Below are 9275 nucleotides of genomic sequence, written 5' to 3'. Positions count from 1 at the left end.
CCCTTCAGGCATTTTCCATGCAATAAAAATTACGTTTCTTTTTTCTTTTCAATTTTTTTTTTGCCTCCTGCCATTTGGGGAAACTGAAAACTCAAATGAAAGAATGAAGTCAGTTGTTAGATTAAAATTTTCCGTACTCTTGGTGCTAGAATGAGACCATACAGAAGGCTCACTCTGAGTATCTTGCCTGGAAATCTGCATTATCAGAGTGACTGAAGCTGCTGATACAGATGGGACATTCTACTTTGCAGTAGCCAGTGATAGGAGGGGGGAAGAAAAGAAAAACAAAGGAGAAAAATAAAACCTCGAGACCTCAATACTTCTGTTCAGCAGTTTAAAGGGAGAAAAAGGCGAGCTGATCTGAAGGTTTCTCCTTCTCCGCTACTTTTGCTGCTTCCACAACCCTGCAGGGGAGAGGGAAATAGTCTTTGAGCTATAATAGGTGTAAAACCGGGCAAATTCAGCAAAGTTTTAGTGAGTGACAATGGAGAGGAGCGTTCACAACATTTTACTTGGCAATCTCTTTATAGGTGCTGAGACGTGAAGGCTGGCAGCGTGATTCGCAGAGACAGATCACTCCGCGCTGGAGAAAGGGGAATTTAAGGTACCACAAATAACACAACTGACACATGTAGAGTACAAACCACGGTCTTTGGCACAAAGAAAAAGAGGAAGAAAAAGCTCTTCAGCACCAAAGTTTCTATGTTAATCCAGTAAAGCTATTACAATATCTATCATCGCTAGCTTTTTAAAAGCCGGTAAGGCTGAAGGCCACAACCTACACATATCTTCAGAGTAGATAACATCATTTTTTTTTTTTCCAGAAGTTAACTGATAAATGGCATGTGTGTGTGTGTATATGTATAGGCATGTATATGTTTTCCTGTGGCTGTGAGACGTGAAGTAGATAGCAAGGAAATGTAAAAGTTCATTATTGTTTATCATTGAGGGTGGCAAAGGAACAGAAATTAAAGAGCTTGTGGGAAAGTGAGCAACTGTAGCTGTGCTGGCACCAGTAACTTTTCAGGAGGGTGAGTCGAAGCGTCAGGATGTCAGACCCTCGTTCTTGTCCTTTTAAACTTACTTCTATAGATCACAACAAAATAGAGAAGTGAGAGAAAGATCCTCCTCTCCCCAGCGGGGCAGAGAGGAAACCAGCCGCTCATGCAAATATTTCAGAGAAGAAGTTGAGCACACACCCTGCTCACATCCGCGGTCATTAACACCACCATGGTTCGGAGACGGAAACAGGTATAAAGTAATAAGTACATGGGGGAGAAGTGGAGCTTCCTCATGTCCACTCATGTGAGGTGTAAAATAGTAATATGGCTGCAACGGGGCTTTGCAAATGTGCCAAGTGCAGCAGTGGAGCCCCCAAATGTGGTATGAGGCATGAGGAGAAGGAGTTTATGCTCAGGGTGGTTTGTCCCTGAGAGCTGGCCCTGAATGTCCCCTCTGTGCTGGGGATGAGCAGAGACACGACGTGCTGCTGGGGCTGCTGGCCACGGGGCTTTCCACCGCGTTGCAGGTGTCAGATGCAGAGTGGCCACTGCACGCCCCGGTAGCTCTTCAGGTTTTTATTTGCGTCTGTCTGCTATTCAAACGGCAGCGGTTGAGGTCCCGCTGGGCTCAGGAGACTCTGCGTGTTAGTGTCGTGTGGCGTTGTGTGGTCTACTGTTTGTTTTTTAAAAGCAAAATGAGAAGTGAGAGGCAGCTGGCATGCTCTCAGACCTTTCATGAAAAGATGGTGGCCAAGTTGCTCTCTTGGCCAAAGAAATGGTCTTCTGCAAAACCCAAATTCCCCACGGTGATAGTGCAAGGCTGCCTTTTCACTCATTTTAAGAAACAGAGATTGTAAGGGGTGCTCAGACTTGCATGACACCCAAACGTATTTTGCTCTCTTGGATTAAAAAAGCCACCTCTAAAATCAGAAGATTTCTGCTGAGGTCAAGAGGTGCAAGTGCTGCTTCTCACCTGCCAGCTACTTCTGCTTCATTTCTTACCACAGTCCCTCAAGGTCCCAGCCAAGACTCAATTCCCACCGTGGCAGGAACTGTGCACACCCCATTGAAGAAAAACATTTGCTTTCTCACAGAAATTCAGATTTAAATAGACGACGGTGGGAGGGGAAAAAAAAGCAAAGTGACTCAGGTTTGCTGCACTGGCTGGTGGCAAATGTGGGACTGAGACCCAATGTCTCCCGCGGGACTGGTGGCCTCGGGATGAAGCTGTCCTGGTTTGTCCTGATGTGCTGAGCCTGCGACCCTGTAGCCTGTGTGGGTTTCCCCACTGCAGCAAGCGACAGCAAGAATTGCCTTTTTATGTGTGTATGGTCAGTGTTGTTAATATTATGATGAATTATAACTGATTAGAAGGCTCAGCTACATTGCACTGGCATAGACTGAAAAGCTGGAAACACCTGTATTTCCAGAAAATGCCTCTATTTCCATCGAGCGCCACCCCTGCTCGATGGCTAGTTCACCTAAGCAAAGGAGCTATTTTACACGAGTGGATGTGTTGTTTACCAACGTGAAGACCTCTTGTTTTACGTGAAGAGGCACATTTTCAAATAGGGAAACAGGGACATAATATCCACTGAAAGCCCCTGGAAGTGAGAGTGTCACCAGTATCTCCGCAGAAGTTGCCCTGTCTGCACTCCTCTCACAGCGTGTCGGTGACAATTTGCGAGCAACACTTGGAGGCTGATTTTAGTAAGCCCGGTTTTGCCTGAGCTTTCCAGCCCTTGTCACCCACGTCTCGGTTGTCTAGAATTTGCTGTTGTTTTGAAATATGATATGTCCCAAGAAAAAGTCCTCCTCAGTTCTGTGGGTTAGCCCAAAGTTTGATCAGCTGCATTTAAAAAAAAAATAAAGTCTCCAATGTTATTTAAATAATTTGGTGACTTGTAAAACAGTGATGGGGTTTGCCCTTTCATGCACTTTGAATTTTCCCTCATGCATCTACTGATGCTGGAGTTTATTCTTGACTGCGAATGGTTCAAAGGGAAGACCTGGTCTGGGCTTCCCTGACAGTAAATATTGCATATCCATCTCTACCTTCACCGTTAGCAGCCATAGGGTATTTTTGGTAGTGTTTTGTTTTATATTCAGCATTTCTTTCTTTTCCAGCAGCAGTTTGGGTCCTGAGCCTCACCTTTAGTATATTTGAACACTGCTAGGTTGCATAACCTTTACATGAAGTAAAAAGCAGTGATATCTCTTTAGTTTACTACAAAAAAAGCAATTCTAATGACTGCCCAGTTATTTTGGGAAAATCCCTACTCGTTCCACTCTCAAACTGCAGGTAAATGTATTTTGGTGATACTCCATGACACAGGCAAGCATTCACCCAAACCCTCTGCTGCTGGGGACCGTGGAAAACAAAGTAAAACACCACATTTAAGTGCTGAGAAGTAGAGATGTCCTTTTTGGAGGAAATTTTCTAACGAGCTGCACGAACACCACGAAAACTGGAATGGGGCAAGGGAGCAGCAGCAAGAGAAAACAGCAAATAACGAGTTGGTTATAGGAGAGATAGCAAAAATAAAAAGCTGACCTCTGTGATAAGCATGGAGGTGGTGGGAACGACCAAGCAAGGAGGCAATTATTGCAACTCTCCGGGATGAAGTGGATACAAGAGCTAACGGAGCCGCACAGTGAATTTCAGCAGCAAAAAATAAATAATAAAAAAAGGATCGTGCACAGCTGCAGGGGTTATTGCTGGAGACTGTATCAGAAAGAAGAAAAATGGATATTGCCTGCAGAGGGACTTGGCACTTTATTGGGCTTCCAGGAGAAGTCGGCTCCAGTGTGCGCAGGAATTTCTGAGAAGATGATTTTCCAGCTACTTTAGATTCACTGCAAACAGGTTTCAAGTGATAAAATTCTTTGGGGGATATGGGTTATAATGAACGATCCATTTTAGAAGAGGAAACAAATAGTGGGATGTTGCAATGTTTTAGCAGTGGGAAAGCCATTGTTTCCAGATTTGTATTAATGATATGGAGTAGGAGGAGAATGGTGAGATGACAGCGTTTGTAAATGAGGGAAGCGATCAAAGATCAACAGCAGTCCCGGGAGGAAAAGCGAGAGCAGTTGGAAAATACTAAACTTCAGCTCCGATTCTCCTATCCCTTAGGATATTTCATAAATTTATTTTTTTCCTGAAGTGTTTTCTGGGCACCTCGACTCAAGACAGTGCATTAAGCCTTCATACCTCTGTTATTGGGCCAGCATTTGTTATAAATGTGGCTTCAGCTGCTAATACCAATGAGCCAGGAGCGACTGCGATGCTCCGGCTCCTGTCATGAGCGCAGCCCTCGCCATGCGAACAATTCTGGGTATTACTCACAACTTGTAAGAACAAAGCAAAGAACAGTATTTGAACTGCGCTAAGTACAGCTACATGAATAATAGTTCGAAAGGGAAAAAAAAATCCTGTCAAGAAGCATTTATATGCGGCACTGGAAAAAAATATATATATCTGCTCTGGAGATCTAGATCTGTGGGCAAAAGGATGCAAAGTAGGAAATCCCAAAACACAAAAAGAATTATGTTGCTCAACTAACATTATATTTCTTGCATGATAATAATTATAAACAGACGCACCATTTGATGGTTTGCAGATTTATTTCTCTTCTTAGTTCAGCTAAAATTTGTGAAGTATTTCCCTTCATTTGTGGAATAATTGACTTGTTCTTATGACATCCCTGGGCTTATGATCCAAAGCTGAGCGCGATCTTTCCGTCAAAGCCAGATGTCTCTGTGTAATAAGCACTGTGATTTCATCGCATCTTATTGGGTTCAGTACAAAAATTACAGTTGAGAGGTAACCACCTGGGCCGTGCAGAAAATGCCGCCAGATGAGCGGAGGGGCCGCTCGCACCCTTTGCATTTGCTGAAACAACACATCCAGCGACTCTCCCCTTTACACAATGTCTGTGGGGGTGCCAAAACCAAAAGTTTTGGAGAAACAAAAGTTCTGCTCCCTCCGCCGCCACCACGCGTTGCCTCATCTTCCCCGTTCAAAATCACTTCGGTTGCTGACATGCGCTTTGTGTGTTTGCTGCCGTGTTTTGCGAGGCTGTTTGATGCAGCAGGGATGACTTGGTATGACATGGGTTTTGCTGCTGCTGGGCTTCTCCGCAAGCAAAGCCTTGGTGTCCCCTTTGTCAGCCCCTGGCACCCGCGGCACCTTCCTCTCACCAGGGTGAGGGTGCACGTGTGTCCCCACATCTCCCTCCTCTCCATCCGCCTTTCTGCATCTTCCTGGGATGAGCACGGACCCGGAGGAGGAGTCCCCTGGACCATGGAGTGAGCAACCTGTCTTGTTCTGGCGGCGCAGGGAGATGCCAAACTTCTTAAGCTTTTCATGTAACAGAAAATATCCGTCTGTGTACACAAACGGAGCAATTGCAGTCCTCGTTCAGACACCGTTTCAAGCGTTATTCTTGGCAATAATGCCTCATTCATTCAGCCTCTTCTCCCCAGTGATCACGCACCTCGTTTTCCCATCTTTACTAGAACGCACAGTTTTGCACTTAAAAACCTGCTTGTGTTTTTGCTGCTTTGTGTTAGTGTTGGCTGGTTTTTTTTCGGTTGGGACATTGCGTTTTCCCTGTGGACCATGCTCCTTCACACCACCTGTTTGGTCTGTGTCTCACTACCTGGTTTTCCTGAGGAGCTGGTCCCAGGCAGAAATGGGAGGTTACCTCTCGTGTGTTTTGGAAATTTGCAAGAAATATTCCTTGGAAATCAGATACTAAGATATTAAATGTGCACACAGAGTTAGAAGAGAATCTGTTAGTGGCATAATCCTTTTTATGATATTCTGTACAGATCTTAAGTATAAATATTTCCAGTGTTGAACAAGTGCTACCTTAAAACATTCAGTCACCCTCCATAGGCCACAGCTCACTGGACAGCAAAGCTTAGGTCTATTCCAAACCTCTCCTCAACAAACAACACATATTGCTCCATCATTTCACTGTTTTCTCTCATGTTGCCATTTGCAGCTGTCTTGGTCAGGTCTTTTCTCCCCAGCATGGCAACTAGTAGGCAACCACTACCTCACTTTGAATATTCGGCTCAATTGACTTAGTCTCTGCCTGTAATCAGGTGCAGATCAGACCATTAGTGGGGTCTCAAGAGCTTTTTTTGTATGGGCAACATACCTTGCCCAGTCATGGATAATTTGGGACAAGCTCTCCTGGGTATCTCAGCTGGTACAGCTGGCAGAGTTAAACCAGGGAAAGGTTTGGCCCACACTGTGAAAACTAAACCTTGACCCAGCCGTGAACAAATGAGAGGTGGCTGTTTGAAACGCCTGGTGGTGAAGTCAGATGAAGCCATTTCAATACTTAGTTTTATCAGCACTGGCTACTGTGAATGTATTTTCCTCTCGATTACAAGTACTGGGATTACTGTGCTCAGGGGTCACCAGGTGGCCTCTCCATCCGCACGTCCCTTCTGATGACAGGGCTGGGAGAAAGGTTGATCCCTCACAGGGGTCATCATCCTTACGCCTCTGCCCTTGAACACAGGGGAAAAACGAACCAGATGCAATCGGCTGGTGATTTGGTTTTCAGCCCAGTAGTTCTGACCAGAGGGAGCTGGACTTTCTGTGGCCAGAAGCCAGTTAGCTGCCAGCAAAGCATTTGCGTGAAGACTCGCGTAACATCTTCTGGCTGACAAACCGCATTACGCGTCTGTCCCTGTGCCCGGGAGTAAGAATTGCAGTTCTCTGCCTCAATACGCTGTGTTAAATATAGCCAAAATCGCAAACTTCTGGTGCTGGTGGTGGTGTTCTAGAGCCCAAGACAGAGCCGATGTCGGGGACCTGCCCTGGGAAGGGGAAGGTGCTCCATTGCATCCACTGCTGCTCGGCTGACTCACTGACACCAGAGCTCCTAAAAAATTGGCTTAGCAGCAAGCAATATCCAAGCCAAAAAATGGCAGATCAGCAGCTGCTGGAAGCAGAAACTCCTTCGCAAGTTCTGGTCCTCTCTGGTGTCACCCCAGCTGCTTTCCTGACTTTTAGCAATGGCTTTTGGTTAATTAGGTCACGTGTGGCCATTGTATATCAAGTGCTACACAATCTACTAGGAACAGTGTTTTATGCCAGTCTGTCTTTTCATAAGTCTCGTATTTTCTTTGCTCTCCAGGTTATGGTGAGATGGAAGGAGGGACTCGGAGAGGGAAGATTAACCTTTCGCTGCCCACAATTGGTTCCCTCTTATCACGGAGGATTCGGCAACCCACCCCCCTCCCATCCAGCCTATCTGTCTGAATTGCTGAAAGCATAATGCTCCCATATGAGAGATAAGTAAGTGAGCTCTCTTTCTTTTCCATAGGGATGAACTATAGTGTATGCAGATTATTAGGAGAAGAAAATAATATCAGAGAAAGGTGGCTTTCTTAAAAGGCATCAGTAGCATTAGTGTCATGTGTGAAGCACCCGTTTGTGACAACTGTACAGACCTTTCAATGCAAAATTGTGCTTTGCTACCTTTTAAAGTATGAAATGCTAATTTTGGATTTACAGTTTTTGAACTGGAGGGCTGCATTTTGCATGGAATTTTGTTTAATTTCCCAGTGAAAAAAGGCATTTGAAACACAACTGCCTACAGCCAACTGTCAACAAAAATCAACTGTAATAACACGCAGCCTGTCACTGATTTATGTGGTGATGTGGTAATCTTCTCAATTTAGCTGGATTTTTCTTCTTCATACCAAATAGCTGAAAGTCTTGCTAGACATTTATGAATATCGGGAGGTATTATTAGGGTGATAATGGGGCAAGATTCAAGAGGTGTTCACTAGTTCAAAGTGCCAGTTAAAGAGACAGGGAAGCGAGAGGTGTAGATATATACGGCCCATTGGTATAAGTGAACTTTATATTTTCAGAGTTGCTTAAGATTTGAGAGACGGCATATTGAGATCCATCTGCCATGAAAGCATCTTTCTAAAGGGAGACTGGAAGGAGCAGCTATACATTTCTTTTTCCAACCCCCCAAAAAAATCTGCTTTTGTTTAGCAGAGGATGAGTTGAAAAATTTAGGTATTGAAGATGGAGGAGATGAATTTGGGTGGTGCCGTGGCAAACAGGGTGCGGGGACTCTTCACCCTTTTCCTTGAGGGTCTGAGCAGACTTGGTCACTTTGCACCAGGCTGCATCTCGGTGAGTGAGATATCACAGTCTGCGTATTACAGCTAAGAAAAGTAATTGGCCTCTTATAAAGAGCTAGAACTAACACAGACTAAACGATACTGCAAGACTTGAACCGCAAATAAAGAGACAAGTTTGTGTTTTACAGAAATGTATAATTTACCAGGCATTTCATTATGCTGTATAAAAAGGCAAAAATTATAATTGAAAATAAATGCGGCTGCCTAGCTACAGTATATGCTGCCAGCGTTACTGGAAATAGAAGCGCTTTCTTGCTGAAGATAGTTAAAATTTTGATACAACTTCTGTCTGCAGATTTGTATAATGTATCTTGTTAAATTTGTTTCAGTTTGCGTATTTGTTACAGAGAAGCAGGCAAAATGTGAGGATCTGTGTGTGTATTTATATACCTAGGGGTTTATACAATTATATTAATTATTAACAGCGTGTTCTGCAGATGCCTGCATTGGCGGAGTTGAGCGAGGCTGCACGTTGCTGAGTTGATTTCCGAGTGTGCAAACTACGCCGGTTACCTTCAAGGTTGCCAAAGATATTCCATTGCAGACTCTTGTCTTCCAGGCAACACGGTTACATATATAAATATGCCAAGGTAACGTTGGGTTATTTTCCCCTGAAGCAAAAGGAATTCTGAGTTGCCGTTTTTTGTCAGCAGCGTACGATGATGGGGCTACCGAGAATTATTAGAAGAGGAAAAAATACATCCGTGAATTGTCATTACTTGGTTCTTAAAGCTTCTTTCTGGCCCACTCATCCTCTGGTAAGAGGAAGTTGCCACAGAGACAGTTTCCATCTGTCCTAACACGAGTCTACCTACAGCAGTCCTGGTGCTCTTGACACCCAAAATGGGAAAATCTCTTCCAAGGGAGATCTTTTTGGGAAAAATCCTCTCCTGGATTGAGATTTTGTTCCTGCAAACCCTTCAGTTTATCAGCAGGTAGAGCTACAGGTGGATCTTGGTTCTCTTCTTCGTGGTGTCCGCTCATGCCCTGCAGCAGCAAAACGCCGCACAGGTTACCCAGGTTCTGAGTGAAGCTCCTGAGTTTCCATTAGTTCTGGAACTAAGCTAAAAAAGGAAGGGCAAGAGGTGT

General features: G+C 44.5%; 1 long non-coding RNA gene across 1 annotated transcript; it reads left to right on the top strand.

Annotated features, from left to right (window-relative positions):
- Nucleotides 1-533: 533 nt before the first annotated feature.
- On the top strand, nt 534-8945 carry LOC139827684 (uncharacterized). Its single transcript, XR_011738601.1, has 3 exons — nt 534-604; nt 7163-7323; nt 8624-8945. It is a non-coding gene; the product is annotated as an uncharacterized lncRNA (long non-coding RNA).
- Nucleotides 8946-9275: the final 330 nt, after the last annotated feature.

Source organism: Patagioenas fasciata, chromosome 3 (genome assembly GCF_037038585.1).
Source record: "Patagioenas fasciata isolate bPatFas1 chromosome 3, bPatFas1.hap1, whole genome shotgun sequence".
NCBI classification, from domain to species: Eukaryota; Metazoa; Chordata; class Aves; order Columbiformes; family Columbidae; genus Patagioenas; species Patagioenas fasciata.
Note: the sequence above shows the minus strand (reverse complement) of the source record. Positions and strands in the feature narration are given on the sequence as shown.